This window comes from Schistocerca nitens, chromosome 1, assembly GCF_023898315.1.
Source record: "Schistocerca nitens isolate TAMUIC-IGC-003100 chromosome 1, iqSchNite1.1, whole genome shotgun sequence".
NCBI classification, from domain to species: Eukaryota; Metazoa; Arthropoda; class Insecta; order Orthoptera; family Acrididae; genus Schistocerca; species Schistocerca nitens.
Genome location: NC_064614.1, coordinates 800,513,925 through 800,526,393, shown reverse-complemented (window position 1 = coordinate 800,526,393; position 12,469 = coordinate 800,513,925).

Below are 12,469 nucleotides of genomic sequence, written 5' to 3'. Positions count from 1 at the left end.
CGCTTGAGGTATTATACAGGGTGGTCCTTTGATAGCGACCGGGCCAAATATCTTACGAAGTAAGCATCAAACGAAAAACCTACAAAGAACGAAACTCGTCTAGCTAAAGGGGGAAACCAGATGGCGCTTTGGTTGACCCGCTAGATGGCACTGCCATAAGTCAAATGGATATCAACTGCGTTTTTTTATAGGAACCACCATTTTTTATTACATATTCGTGTAGTACGTAAAGAAATATGAATGTTTTAGTTGGACCATAAAGAAATATGAATGTTTTAGTTGGACCACTTTTTTCACTTTGTGATAGATGGCGCTGTAATAGTCACAAACATATGTTACACAATTTTATGCGAACAGTTGGTAACAGGTAGGTATTTTAAATTAAAATAAGGAACGTAGGTACGTTTGAAAATTTTATTTCGGTTGTTCCAATGTGCTACATGTACCTTTGTGAACTGTGCGTAACGTAACTATGTCGGTGTAACTCGTACGCTGCGACATTAACAACAATCCGACAGGTCGAGTCCACAGCCATCGATCGACCTCCGTACACTTCCAACTTGGTCCCATCCGATTTTCATCTGTTTCAACAACTTAAAGAATACATTCGAGGACTTCACTTTCATTGTGATAAAGCGCTACAAGCAGAAGTATAGGCTGAAGTCCAACATTCTACAGAGATGGTATCAACAAGTTTGCCTTACACTGGCAGAAATGTGTTCGTCTCCAAGGTGACTATGTTGAGAAATAAATATGTAGACATGAAGAAGAAAGATGTCAAAAGAAAGTGAAGTTTGTTTTATTTAAAAAACTTAATGGGTTTTCACGTCAAATATCCCAGTGCGCCTTGACGGCACATTTTCGGCGACCTACATCTACATCTACATCTACATTTATACTCCGCAAGCCACCCAACGGTGTGTGGCGGAGAGCACTTTACGTGCCAGTGTCATTACCTCCCATTCCTGTTCCAGTCGCGTATGGTTCGCGGGAAGAACGACTGTCTGAAAGCCTCCGTGCGCGCTCTAATCTCTCTAATTTTACATTCGTGATCTCCTCGGGAGGTATAAGTAGGGGGAAGCAATATATTCGATACCTCATCCAGAAACGCACCCTCTCGAAACCTGGCAAGCAAGCTACACCGCGATGCAGAGCGCCTCTCTTGCAGAGTCTGCCACTTGAGTTTATTAAATATCTCCGTAACGCTATCACGGTTACCAAATAACGCTGTGACGAAACGCGCCGCTCTTCTTTGGATCTTCTCTATCTCCTCCGTCAACCCGATCTGGTATGGATCCCACACTGATGAGCAATACTCAAGTATAGGTCGAACGAGTGTTTTGTAAGCCACCTCCTTTGTTGATGGACTACATTTTCTAAGCACACTCCCAATGAATCTCAACCTGGTACCCGCCTTACCAACAATTAATTTTATATGATCATTCCACTTGAAATCGTTCCGCACGCATACTCCCAGATATTTTACAGAAGTAACTGCTACCAGTGTTTGTTGCGCTATCATATAATCATACAATAAAGGATCCTTCTTTCTATGTATTCGCAATACATTACATTTGTCTATGTTAAGGGACGGTTGCCACTCCCTGCACCAAGTGCCTATCCGCTGCAGATCTTCCAGCATTTCGCTACAATTTTCTAATGCTGCAACTTCTCTGTATACTACAGCATCATCCGGAAAAAGCCGCATGGAACTTCCGACACTATCTACTAGGTCATATATATATATATATATATATATATATATATATATAGTGAAAAGCAATGGTCCCATAACACTCCCCTGTGGCACGCCAGAGGTTAACGTCTGTAGACGTCTCTCCATTGATAACAACATACTGTGTTCTGTTTGCTAAAAACTCTTCAATCCAGCCACACAGCTGGTCTCATATTCCGTAGGCTCTTACTATGTTTATCAGGCGACAGTGCGGAACTGTATCGAACGCCTTCCGGAAGTCAAGAAAAATAGCATCTACCTGGGAGCCTGTATCTAATATTTTCTGGGTCTCATGAACAAATAAAGCGAGTTGGGTCTCACACGATCGCTGTTTCCGGAATCCATGTTGATTCCTACAGAGTAGATTCTCGGTTTCCAAAAACGACATGATACTCGAGCAAAAAACATGATCTCAAATTCTACAACAGATCGACGTCAGAGATATAGGTCTATAGTTTTGCGCATCTGCTCGACGACCCTTCTTGAAGACTGGGACTACCTGTGCTCTTTTCCAATCATTTGGAACCCTCCGTTCCTCTAGAGACTTGCGGTACACGGCTGTTAGAAGGGGGGCAAGTTCTTTCGCGTACTCTGTGTAGAATCGAATTGGTATCCCGTCAGGTCCAGTGGACTTTCCTCTGTTGAGTGATTCCAGTTGCTTTTCTATTCCTTGGACACTTATTTCGATGTCAGCCATTTTTTCGTTCGTGCGAGGATTTAGAGAAGGAACTGCAGTGCGGTCTTCCTCTGTGAAACAGCTTTGGAAAAAAGTGTTTAGTATTTCAGCTTTACGCGTGTCATCCTCTGTTTCAATGCCATCATCATCCCGGAGTGTCTGGATATGCTGTTTCGAGCCACTTACTGATTTAACGTAGGACCAGAACTTCCTAGGATTTTCTGTCAAGTCGGTACATAGAATTTTACTTTCGAATTCACTGAATGCTTCACGCATAGCCCTCCTTACGCTAACTTTGACATCGTTTAGCTTCTGTTTGTCTGAGAGGTTTTAGCTGCGTTTAAACTTGGAGTGAAGCTCTCTTTGCTTTCGCAGTAGTTTCCTAACTTTGTTGTTGTACCACGGTGGGTTTTTCCCGTCCCTCACAGTTTTACTCGGCACGTACCAGTCTAAAACGCATTTTACGATTGCCTTGAACTTTTTCCATAAACACTCAACATTGGCAGTGTCGGAACAGAAATTTTCGTTTTGATCTGTTAGGTAGTCTGAAATCTGCCTTCTATTACTCTTGTTAAACAGATAAACCTTCCTCCCTTTTTTTATATTCTTATTAACTTCCATATTCAGGGCTGCTGCAACGGCCTTATGATCACTAATTCCCTGTTCTGCACATACAGAGTCGAAAAGTTCGGGTTTGTTTGTTATCAGTAGGTCCAAGATGTTATCTCCACGAGTTGGTTCTCTGTTTAATTTCTCGAGGTAATTTTCGGATAGTGCACTCAGTATAATGTCACTCGATGCTCTGTCCCTACCACTCGTCCTAAACATCTGAGTGTCCCAGTCTATATCTGGTAAATTGAAATCTCCACCTAAGACTATAACATGCTGAGAAAATTTATGTGAAATGTATTCCAAATTTTCCCTCAGTTGTTCTGCCACTAATGCTGCTGAGTCGGGAGGTCGGTAAAAGGAGCCAATTATTAACCTATCTCGGTTGTTGAGTTTTACCTCCAAACCAACACGAATATGAGCGAAAATAGTGGTTTTTCGAAAGTATAGTGTATTCTTTCTGTCACTTTTTACGATACAGGCTCTCACAAAGACGACCACCGGTTCCAAGTCACGTATTAACTATTTCTATTTTAAAAGTAAAATGCCTAATCGTTGGCTCTTTAAGCTATGTCCGTGATCATCTTTGTACAAAAATAAGGGTACCCATTTTAAAACACATTCTAGTGTTTTATGTAGTGGTAAGGTTGTTTAGACTTTTAATCTATCGGTTATAAAACCTGTATTTGAAAGTGTTCAAATGGTTCAAATGGCTCTGAGCACTATGGGACTCAACTTCTGAGGTCATTAGTCCCCTAGAACTTAGAACTACTTAAACCTAACTAACCTAAGGACATCACACACATCCATGCCCGAGGCAGGATTCGAACCTGCGACCGTAGCGGTCCCGCGGTTCCAGACTGCAGCGCATAGAACCGCACGGCCACTTCGGCCGGCTTTGAAATTGTGATTAATAACCATTATCACTTATAATTTATCCTTGATAAATAATTTGAAACTTGAAAAGAAATTTAAATCTATTGCAGATGATTACATGTTAAGTTTAAGGAAGCATCCGCACAGTATTTTCTGTTGTAACTTGTCTGTCCGTCCCCATACACACGCTCTTAAGCGTTTGAGGGGGATTTCTAGAACACTTCCCAAATGTGATTTCTTATCAGAATATAAATGCTGACAACCTTGCATCGTACGTTTAAATTTAATTTGACATTTTATTTCTAATATCTTTTTTTCCAGATCTTCCTCCGCTGATTCTTACGTAGGATCTTATTGCTTTCGCTGCATCAGTTCAGATGAATGCTACTATTTTCTCTATATACCCGGTTCTCTGACATATGCCTACCAAGAGAATAAAGTCATGATTGAAAGCTATAATACACAACAACCATTCCTCGGTAAAACGAGCCGGTAACTTATTTTTAGGGTTATTTCAGTCTTAACAAGTTAATATTACTGAAGTTATAAGTAGTGAGAAGTTAACCGCGACATGCTTAGAAAATAAGCAAAAAAATATGTTCATCCGCAAAGAGCGTCTTCGAACCAGTTTGTCGTAAATATTACACTTTAAGAGAAAAATAACTCGCCAGGAAGAACTTTTCAAATGGGACGGAAATCCGTAGAAGTCGTGTACATCTATAGACAAATAAATTACTACAAATTCGTAAAGACTGGATGATTTATTCAAGAAAAGGCTTCACAAATAGAGCAAGTCAACAACGCGTCGATTCACTTCTATCCCTTACTTAAGCAGTTACTCGACTTGGAATCGACTGACGGAGTTGTTGGATGTTCTCCTCAGAGATGTAGTTCCAAAATCTGTACAACTGACGCTTTAGATCGCCAAGATCCAGACCTGGTTGAATGGCACTGCCCATAATGCTCCAAACGCTTTCTACTGGGGAAAGAGCCATCGACCCTTGCTGGTCAAGATGGATTTTGGTGAACACGAAGACAATCAGTAGAAACTCTCGTCTTTCTGAAATATAAGCCCAGGATGGCTTGCCACGAAGGCCAACAAAACGGCGCAAAGAATATCGTCCACGTAACGCTGTGCTTCATGGGTGCCAAGCGTGACAACCTGAAGGGTCCTGCTATGAAATGAAATGTCACCCCAGACCATCACTCCTAGTTGTCGGTTCGTATGGCGGCCAACAGTCAGGGTGGCACCCCACCTCTGTCCAGGGCGAATCTTAAATCGTCTTCGCTGGTCTTTTGGGTTTAGTTCAAAAATTGTTCAAATGCCTCTGAGCACTATGGGACTTAACTTCTGAGGTCATCAGCCCCCTATAACTTAGAACTACTTAAACCTGACTAACCTAAGGACATTAAAAACACCTATGCCCCAGGCAGGATTCGAACCTGCGACCGTAGCGGTCGCGTGGTTCCAGAATGTAGCGCGTAGAACCGTTCGGGGCTTTAAAATCAGGTCTCCTCACTGAAGGCAATTCTCTTCCAAATAATGAAATTCGGGCTGAAGACGTGTCTGGACATTCCTCGACCGTAGGCCACCCTAAGGTCCGACAGCCAGTGGTGATATTCTGGGGTGACGATTCTTTTCATAGCAGGACCCGTTTTGACGTCATGCGTGGTACCATGATAGCACAGTGGTACGTCGACGACATTATACGCCCGTTTTGTTGGACTACGTGGCAAGCCACGCTGGGCTTGAATTTCGAAAAGATAATACCCACCCGCACGGTGAGAGACTCTACTACCTGTATGCGTGCTTGCCAAACCCTAACGAAGCAAGCAAGGTCGCCGTATCTCTCCCCAACTGACAACGATTGGGGTATTGTGGGCAGGGCGTTCCGACCAGCTTGGGATTTTCAAGATCTAACGCACCAAGTGGACGAAATTTAGCACTATATCACTCAGTAGGCATCAAACAACTTTGTTAATTAATGTGTAGCCCAACAACTGATTTCCATTCCTTCGGGATAATATCATCGTGATGAGTCGCCTTTTCCTTTTTTGTACCCCCTGTTCCATCCACTGAACTGTAAATGAAAAGAGATAGGAACATGTTGCTTTACGTAATAGCACAGAAAAAGAAAAACGTGATAGAGTCCATAACGCAATATGTTTCTGCCACTTGTTTTATTAAATTATGTATGTATTTAACTAACCCACATATTGTACTCTTAAGAAATGTGACATATGTGTATCGTGAAGATTTACCTGATGAGTGATTCTGTAGTGCAACGTTATGTCTGCCTTACGAATGAGCATGAAATCAAAAGAGAGGCTGTATCTATACCATCTGATCGAAAGCAACTGGACAGATCTATGTCATGGGGAATTGACCAGTAGATGTCACGAGAGGCAGAGTCTACAGCTAAAAAAGGAGGGCGTGTTATGTCGCCAGTATAGAAGCATAAACTGTAGAATGATTGCGCCAGGGACTTCGAACATGGACTAGTAATTGGCTGTCACGTGACCAATGCGTTAAGGACATTTCACACCTTCTGAAGTTGTATGAATGCTGGTAATATTATTGTAAAATGGAAACGCGAATGATCAGCTACTCGGTAAGCCACGACCAGGGAGATCTCAAGTTTGTCCGACAGGGGCCAGCAAGAGTGCGGAAAGTGGCTGTAAGAAACTGGTTGAAATCAGCGGAAGCATTCACTCGTCATTTCCAAAAGTGCTACCAGCGATCCAGTTAGCACGGTGATCGTGAGTCGAGAGTTAAAAATAATGGGATATAACTGGCGAACCTTTCCTTGTAATTTTGCAGGAAATACTAAACGACGCTTGAGATGGTGTAAAGAGCGACGCCGTTATGCCATTGGACAGTGGACGAATGGAATACCTTGAGGGAGTTAGGTGGAAGCATCTTGGTTTGGTAAATGCTTGGAGAATTTAACCTGCCATTGAGTGTAATACTCGTATCGACAGTGAAGCGCGGATCATGTAGTGTTACGGTATGAGAATGTTTTTCATGGTTATGATGTGGTCAGTTCATTGTGCACACGGAAACGCTAAATGAGAGCGAATGTGAGGACAGTTTGCAGTACTGTACTCTGCGTACTGTGGAGTACTTTTTTCGGAAACGATGATACTATCAGCACAATAGTACATCCTGTCAGAGCAGCATCTGTGAGGCAATAGTTTGAGGAGAGCAACATTCCTGCAATAGGCTGGTCTGTCCACAGTGTCAACCTGAACCCAACGAGACACCTTAGAGACTTGGAATGTTGATTTATCTACAGACCTTCCCTGGTTTCAGCTCTTAAGAAGAAAGGGCTTCTATTACTCCGTAGACATTGACAGCTCACTGAAAGTAGCCCAGGAGGGCTCAAGCCGTTATAAAGGCCAATCCCGCTGTTAGGTGTCTGGATACGTTTGGTCAGACAGTGGTCTTAAGCTTTTGAACAAAGCCACTCGGCTCCCAGTCCTAATCAAGGAAGTTTAGGTCATCACGTCCCTTGCACTCGCCGGCAAACGCTGGCAACGAAAGTGTTTTTCCAGCAGGATTCCAGTTGCGTGCCATTGGGCAAGTGTGAGTTAAGCAGAGAACACTGTCCTTTTAAATGTAACGCACCCACCAACGTGATTTGTGAACGATGATGAGCGATCAGTTCTGTCAGACCACACAACGGCGGTGCTCTCCACCGGTACACCAGTGCTTCACGTCGAATGCTGAAACATAGGGTTAAAGTTTCCGAAAATGTGCCCATACAGTACTGGAACAACAACATTGCTGACGATTCTCAAAGATTTGCAGAGGAAATTCCAAAATAGCGTGTGAAGGGATAAACAGATTCTATTACGATCAGTTTGCTATAAAGATATTTAGAAAAGTAGTTTAGCATTTTCATGAAAAAAAAATTATGGAGTATAATCGTGAGCAAGAGAATCTCTATCTTCACGTAACCTGTGTATCTGCACCCTTGCGTAGTGTGCCACCCTGCAGAAGAGTAGATCTGTATCCGTTATTTTCCACGCTGGCGCGATTGACGATTTATATGTTATTTCGAGGTTATGATAGATCTTTAATGCGCTTGTATTTTGAAACAGCAAATTTTCATAGCACGAAAATAAAAGAATTACAAAATGTCGATTTTCAGCTCAAGAACTGTGTAATCTGGGGCTCGTAGTACAAAATGATCTTGAACAACATTGATACACTTTTTACAGAGCTTTCAGAATATATGTCTTGCTTATTTCTACTGCTTACACTTGAGAATGCTTCGGCCAAAGTATGTGTCACGTTCTGGGCGCGACAAATCCTGACGTTATCCGTATATGCTCAGGTTCACTTAACATGCACAGACGACTACCGTGGCATTGGAAGGTAGGCCTTGCTCCTGAATGCCTTCCTGCAGATTAGCGTCCCACAATCAACCAGCGACTACTGTACATCCTTACAGATGTTTGGTTCATGTTACATATTTACTGTCATACCACTCACAGCTATAAGATACATTTGCTCGAAGATATGAACCAGTCACCTGATCTCAGTAGCGGATGGCTAGGTTTTTCACAGCATCTTCATCGAATGCCATAGAGTACTCACGATCGCCGAAAGTTAACAAATGTAGCGAAGTGTAAGCGGACTGAGGCCTTCCTAACGCTCAACTGCATATTTCAATAAGAACAAGCCGGACCGATCAAGGGAATATAGCGTTTAAAATTAAGTCTCCTCATTCTGCTACAGCCATGTGAGGAACCGATAGTGACCAGACTGTGTCTCGTATGTTTTCCTGAGTTTCTGTCAAACATTCCACGGTGATATCAGAACAGCTGTTGTTACGTGTGTAAGCTAAATCTTTTCCTCCAAATTGTTCACTCTCATCGAAATGTAACGAAATGAAAATTAATTCTTTATACTTAGGTTATGCTAAATTGGTCTTCACTTAACGCACTTGTGCCTTTTCTCCACTTTAAGTTACTACTAAGAAGAATGTAATGCCCATTAGTACAAAGATACACTGAGTAATTGTGCAGTATTTTTTTCACATAGATCTATAGTGTCGTCATTCGTTTATGGGATTGTCCTTATAGATGAAAACAATGGTGGAAGAACCGTTGAATGTAATGCAAGCCTTGTTGCGACAGATGTTGTATTAATAAAAGTAAAGACGGACGTAGAAGGAATTAAGCTTGATTTAATAACAGTGGTATTAAATATTGACACAGAATTACTAGTAGATGACATAGTGCTTGCGGATCATGGCATTCTATGGAAACGAGGACAGTGGCAGAATACTGGATAGAGGTATCAGGATAAACTTAAAACACAAGAAGTGAAATAGAAAGGGTTAGCTACGAATAAAGAAGATGTTAGAAGGAGGTGCTGAATGATTCGCCTACACGGAAAAACAGACGTGTTAGAATAACAGACAAATTAACATGACATCTGCTGAGCCATCCAAGAATAATCATTTGACACTGAATGGAGGTGTACTGGGGAAAAAATGTAACGTAAGACAATACCGAATACCGAAGTGTAGAGGATGTTATATATAATAACTATGTACGAATAAGGAACGTTTTGAAAGGTATGTAGGATAGCATCAAGATAGTAGATTTGTGAATGACTCGAAGAAAGGAAGAGATCAATCCTCGTAGGTCTGTTCCTTGCTAGAAGCCTGAATCTTTGAGGTGTCTGCGGCAACGGTGCCCTCTTAGATGCTAACGGAGTGAATCTGTAAAATGAAAATGAAGGTAAAAGGAGCTTAGACTAACAAAACAGAGATAAAAATAGAAGGTTCCGTCTGAGCCTGTTGCTGTTTCAAGACTTACTTTCGGGTAAATGTCGGTAAACTGAGAGGATCGTGGTCTCCGAGCTGTCTTTAATTTTTATGAACTGCTCTCCACAGGGGTAATAAAACTTTATTTCCGCTCTTCAGGCGAGACCCGTAACCTCAACGGCAGTAACGGGCGAGTACGTCTGCTGCTACGTCTGCAGCCTGACTTTCAACCACGTCTTCCCTCTCTTACTCCGCCTCCTCTCTACCTCGTCCTACGTCCTTACCTTGCTTTTCAAGAGCTTGTGCTGAGAGGACATTTTGTTTAGTGCTTTGAAGCATATTTACTAGCGTTCCAGGGAACTGCAAGTTGGCGGAATGATAATAAGTGTCAGCGATTTAAACTAAAAAATACTTGTTATGGAGAACAGTACATGGAACTTTAGTTACGTAATCCATACACAGATCCCGTCTTTATTTCCAGTCAAAAAAACTATCTGCGAATGACGGAGATTATAAACTGAGACAATAAAAAAAAAATCTCATTTTATTTGACTAAAACTCGTCGTCGCGTAGATGTACTAGCGTTACCTCTTTTACTCTCGCTGAACATGTCATTAAATAATAACTTAAACTTAACATTTCAATTTCTTGTTTCTTGGTAGCTCTTTCATTATTATTCATATATTCAACATAAATTATATCGTAAATATGTAATATAGCAGAGAACACCGTTTATCTTAATAGAGGATGTCAACAGCTTGTTGTAGAAACAGATCTGAAGTAACATACCTTTTCCAGCCTGTTACCAGATATGTACCTTACATGTAGACGTTGTATTTTTAGTTCTGATGCAAGACCCTTGCACTAGGTTAAGTAAGGCTCGAACAATCGTGGGGCAGCTAATATCCAAAATTTACGACTCTGATTATCAACATTACAAATTTTATGTTGTAACGAACTTAATACGTTGTTAAGAATCCTATCACTTTTATTCCAATCGCACAATATCACATAGTCCGCTATTTGCAATACCTCGCTGCATATAAACTTACTCCAAAATTTGCGATGGACGACAGTCTTCGTCTGCATGTATTCCCCTTAAAATATAACACTTTTACAAATTAACTACAAAATTAAAGTCTTTAATATCGTTATGAGTGGTAGCTACATTTAAGACATAGTAACATTAGTTGTCATGAACCAAATATTTGTGTAGTTCACTAATTTTCTTGGTTGAATGGGGTAGTGTAATGTCAAACATTTTAAGTACCATCATTATTACTCTGTTCCAAAACATTTTAGTATTCCCATTAATGCTGGCAGTGCCAGTGATTAGTTTTAATATATGAGGAACGATTAAATTTCATAAAAATGTAAAATAAACTGTTGCATCATTCTGTAACTTTATTCTACCTGAAAAGTAATTGATATTTGATATGACAGATGTATGTTTAAATACTTGAGATATACAAAAATGTGTAGTCCATTTAGCTACTACTTATCACAGTTGAAAAATCGGTTTATAATCTCTCACTGTTGGATGAAGCATGGTAATTACCGTCATATCTCTAGTTTCTTGTCAGCTTCCGCTGACTGGGAATGCTTATTACGTTTAATATTACATTTCTTAAGACAGTCACAAAATACTGAGCTCCCAGATGCACTTTCTGCAACATCATACTGATTCTTACCTCCACATACTGTAGGCGTCATGAATTTTTCACTTAACTTTGTCATCATGTTAAACACCTTTAAAGTACTTTTTTTGCTACTCAGACCTATTGTTGTCTTAGCTTCACTCGTAGTATGGCTGTGATAAGTAAACTGAAATCTAGGTTTTTCGAACTGAATAAAATTCTCTGAAATGAACTTAATGAAGATGAAGTCAGTGAAAAGCAACGACAACAACGAAATGAATTCAAAAATGTTTCGCTTGGAGTATAACGAACATAAGAGATATATAACTAAATCGCATGACCAAACGAAATATATATAAAAATGCTTTAGCGTGATTTCAGTTTTACTATCACTTTGTTTCCTACTGCTGTTTCCAAACGCTTTACAAGAAGTATGCACGAATAGCACCATCGCAGGGAGTGGATCTCAAGAACGAATTAGCATACTCTGCCACAAGGAGATATATCACTTGAAGTAAATATAAATAAAATAAAATCAACTGAGACTATGCTGATGAAATCAGCGACATACGGTGATACCAGTCAAATCCATCTATAAATGTTGAGCCGGAAATTTCACATTCTATAAGACTTATTAGTAACGACGTTCCCTGATATCGTTTCGTCTCTATGCACTTCGACTCCATCGGTTTCATTCATTTAAATGAATTGAGATCAGTTGGTTTGTGTGTCAGTCTTCATAGCGGAGAAATTGCAAAATACCACAACAACAGGTTTTAGAGATCAGAGGTAATGAGGTGAGCCATTAGAGACAATCAGAATTTAAGTAGTTCCTGGAGGCGTGCCCACGTAATGTAATGATGAGACTGACTGTCCCTTATTTGCTGCAGATCATGATTTTCGGCAAAAGATAAATGACATCCAGATTTAACACTGCTGAAAAGAAGATACAGTATTATATGTAACTGTACATGTCGTTCATAGATATTTCAAAACGTTTGTTACATAGGAAGAGGAAAGAATTGTATTTATAGTATTAAATCTGTTTTGATTTTCGTATTATTTAATACAAAACTACAAAAAATCTTTTTAATTTCCAGTGTAGGGTCGAGAATAAATACATTTCTTGGTGGAAAATAATGTTCTGTAAATCACT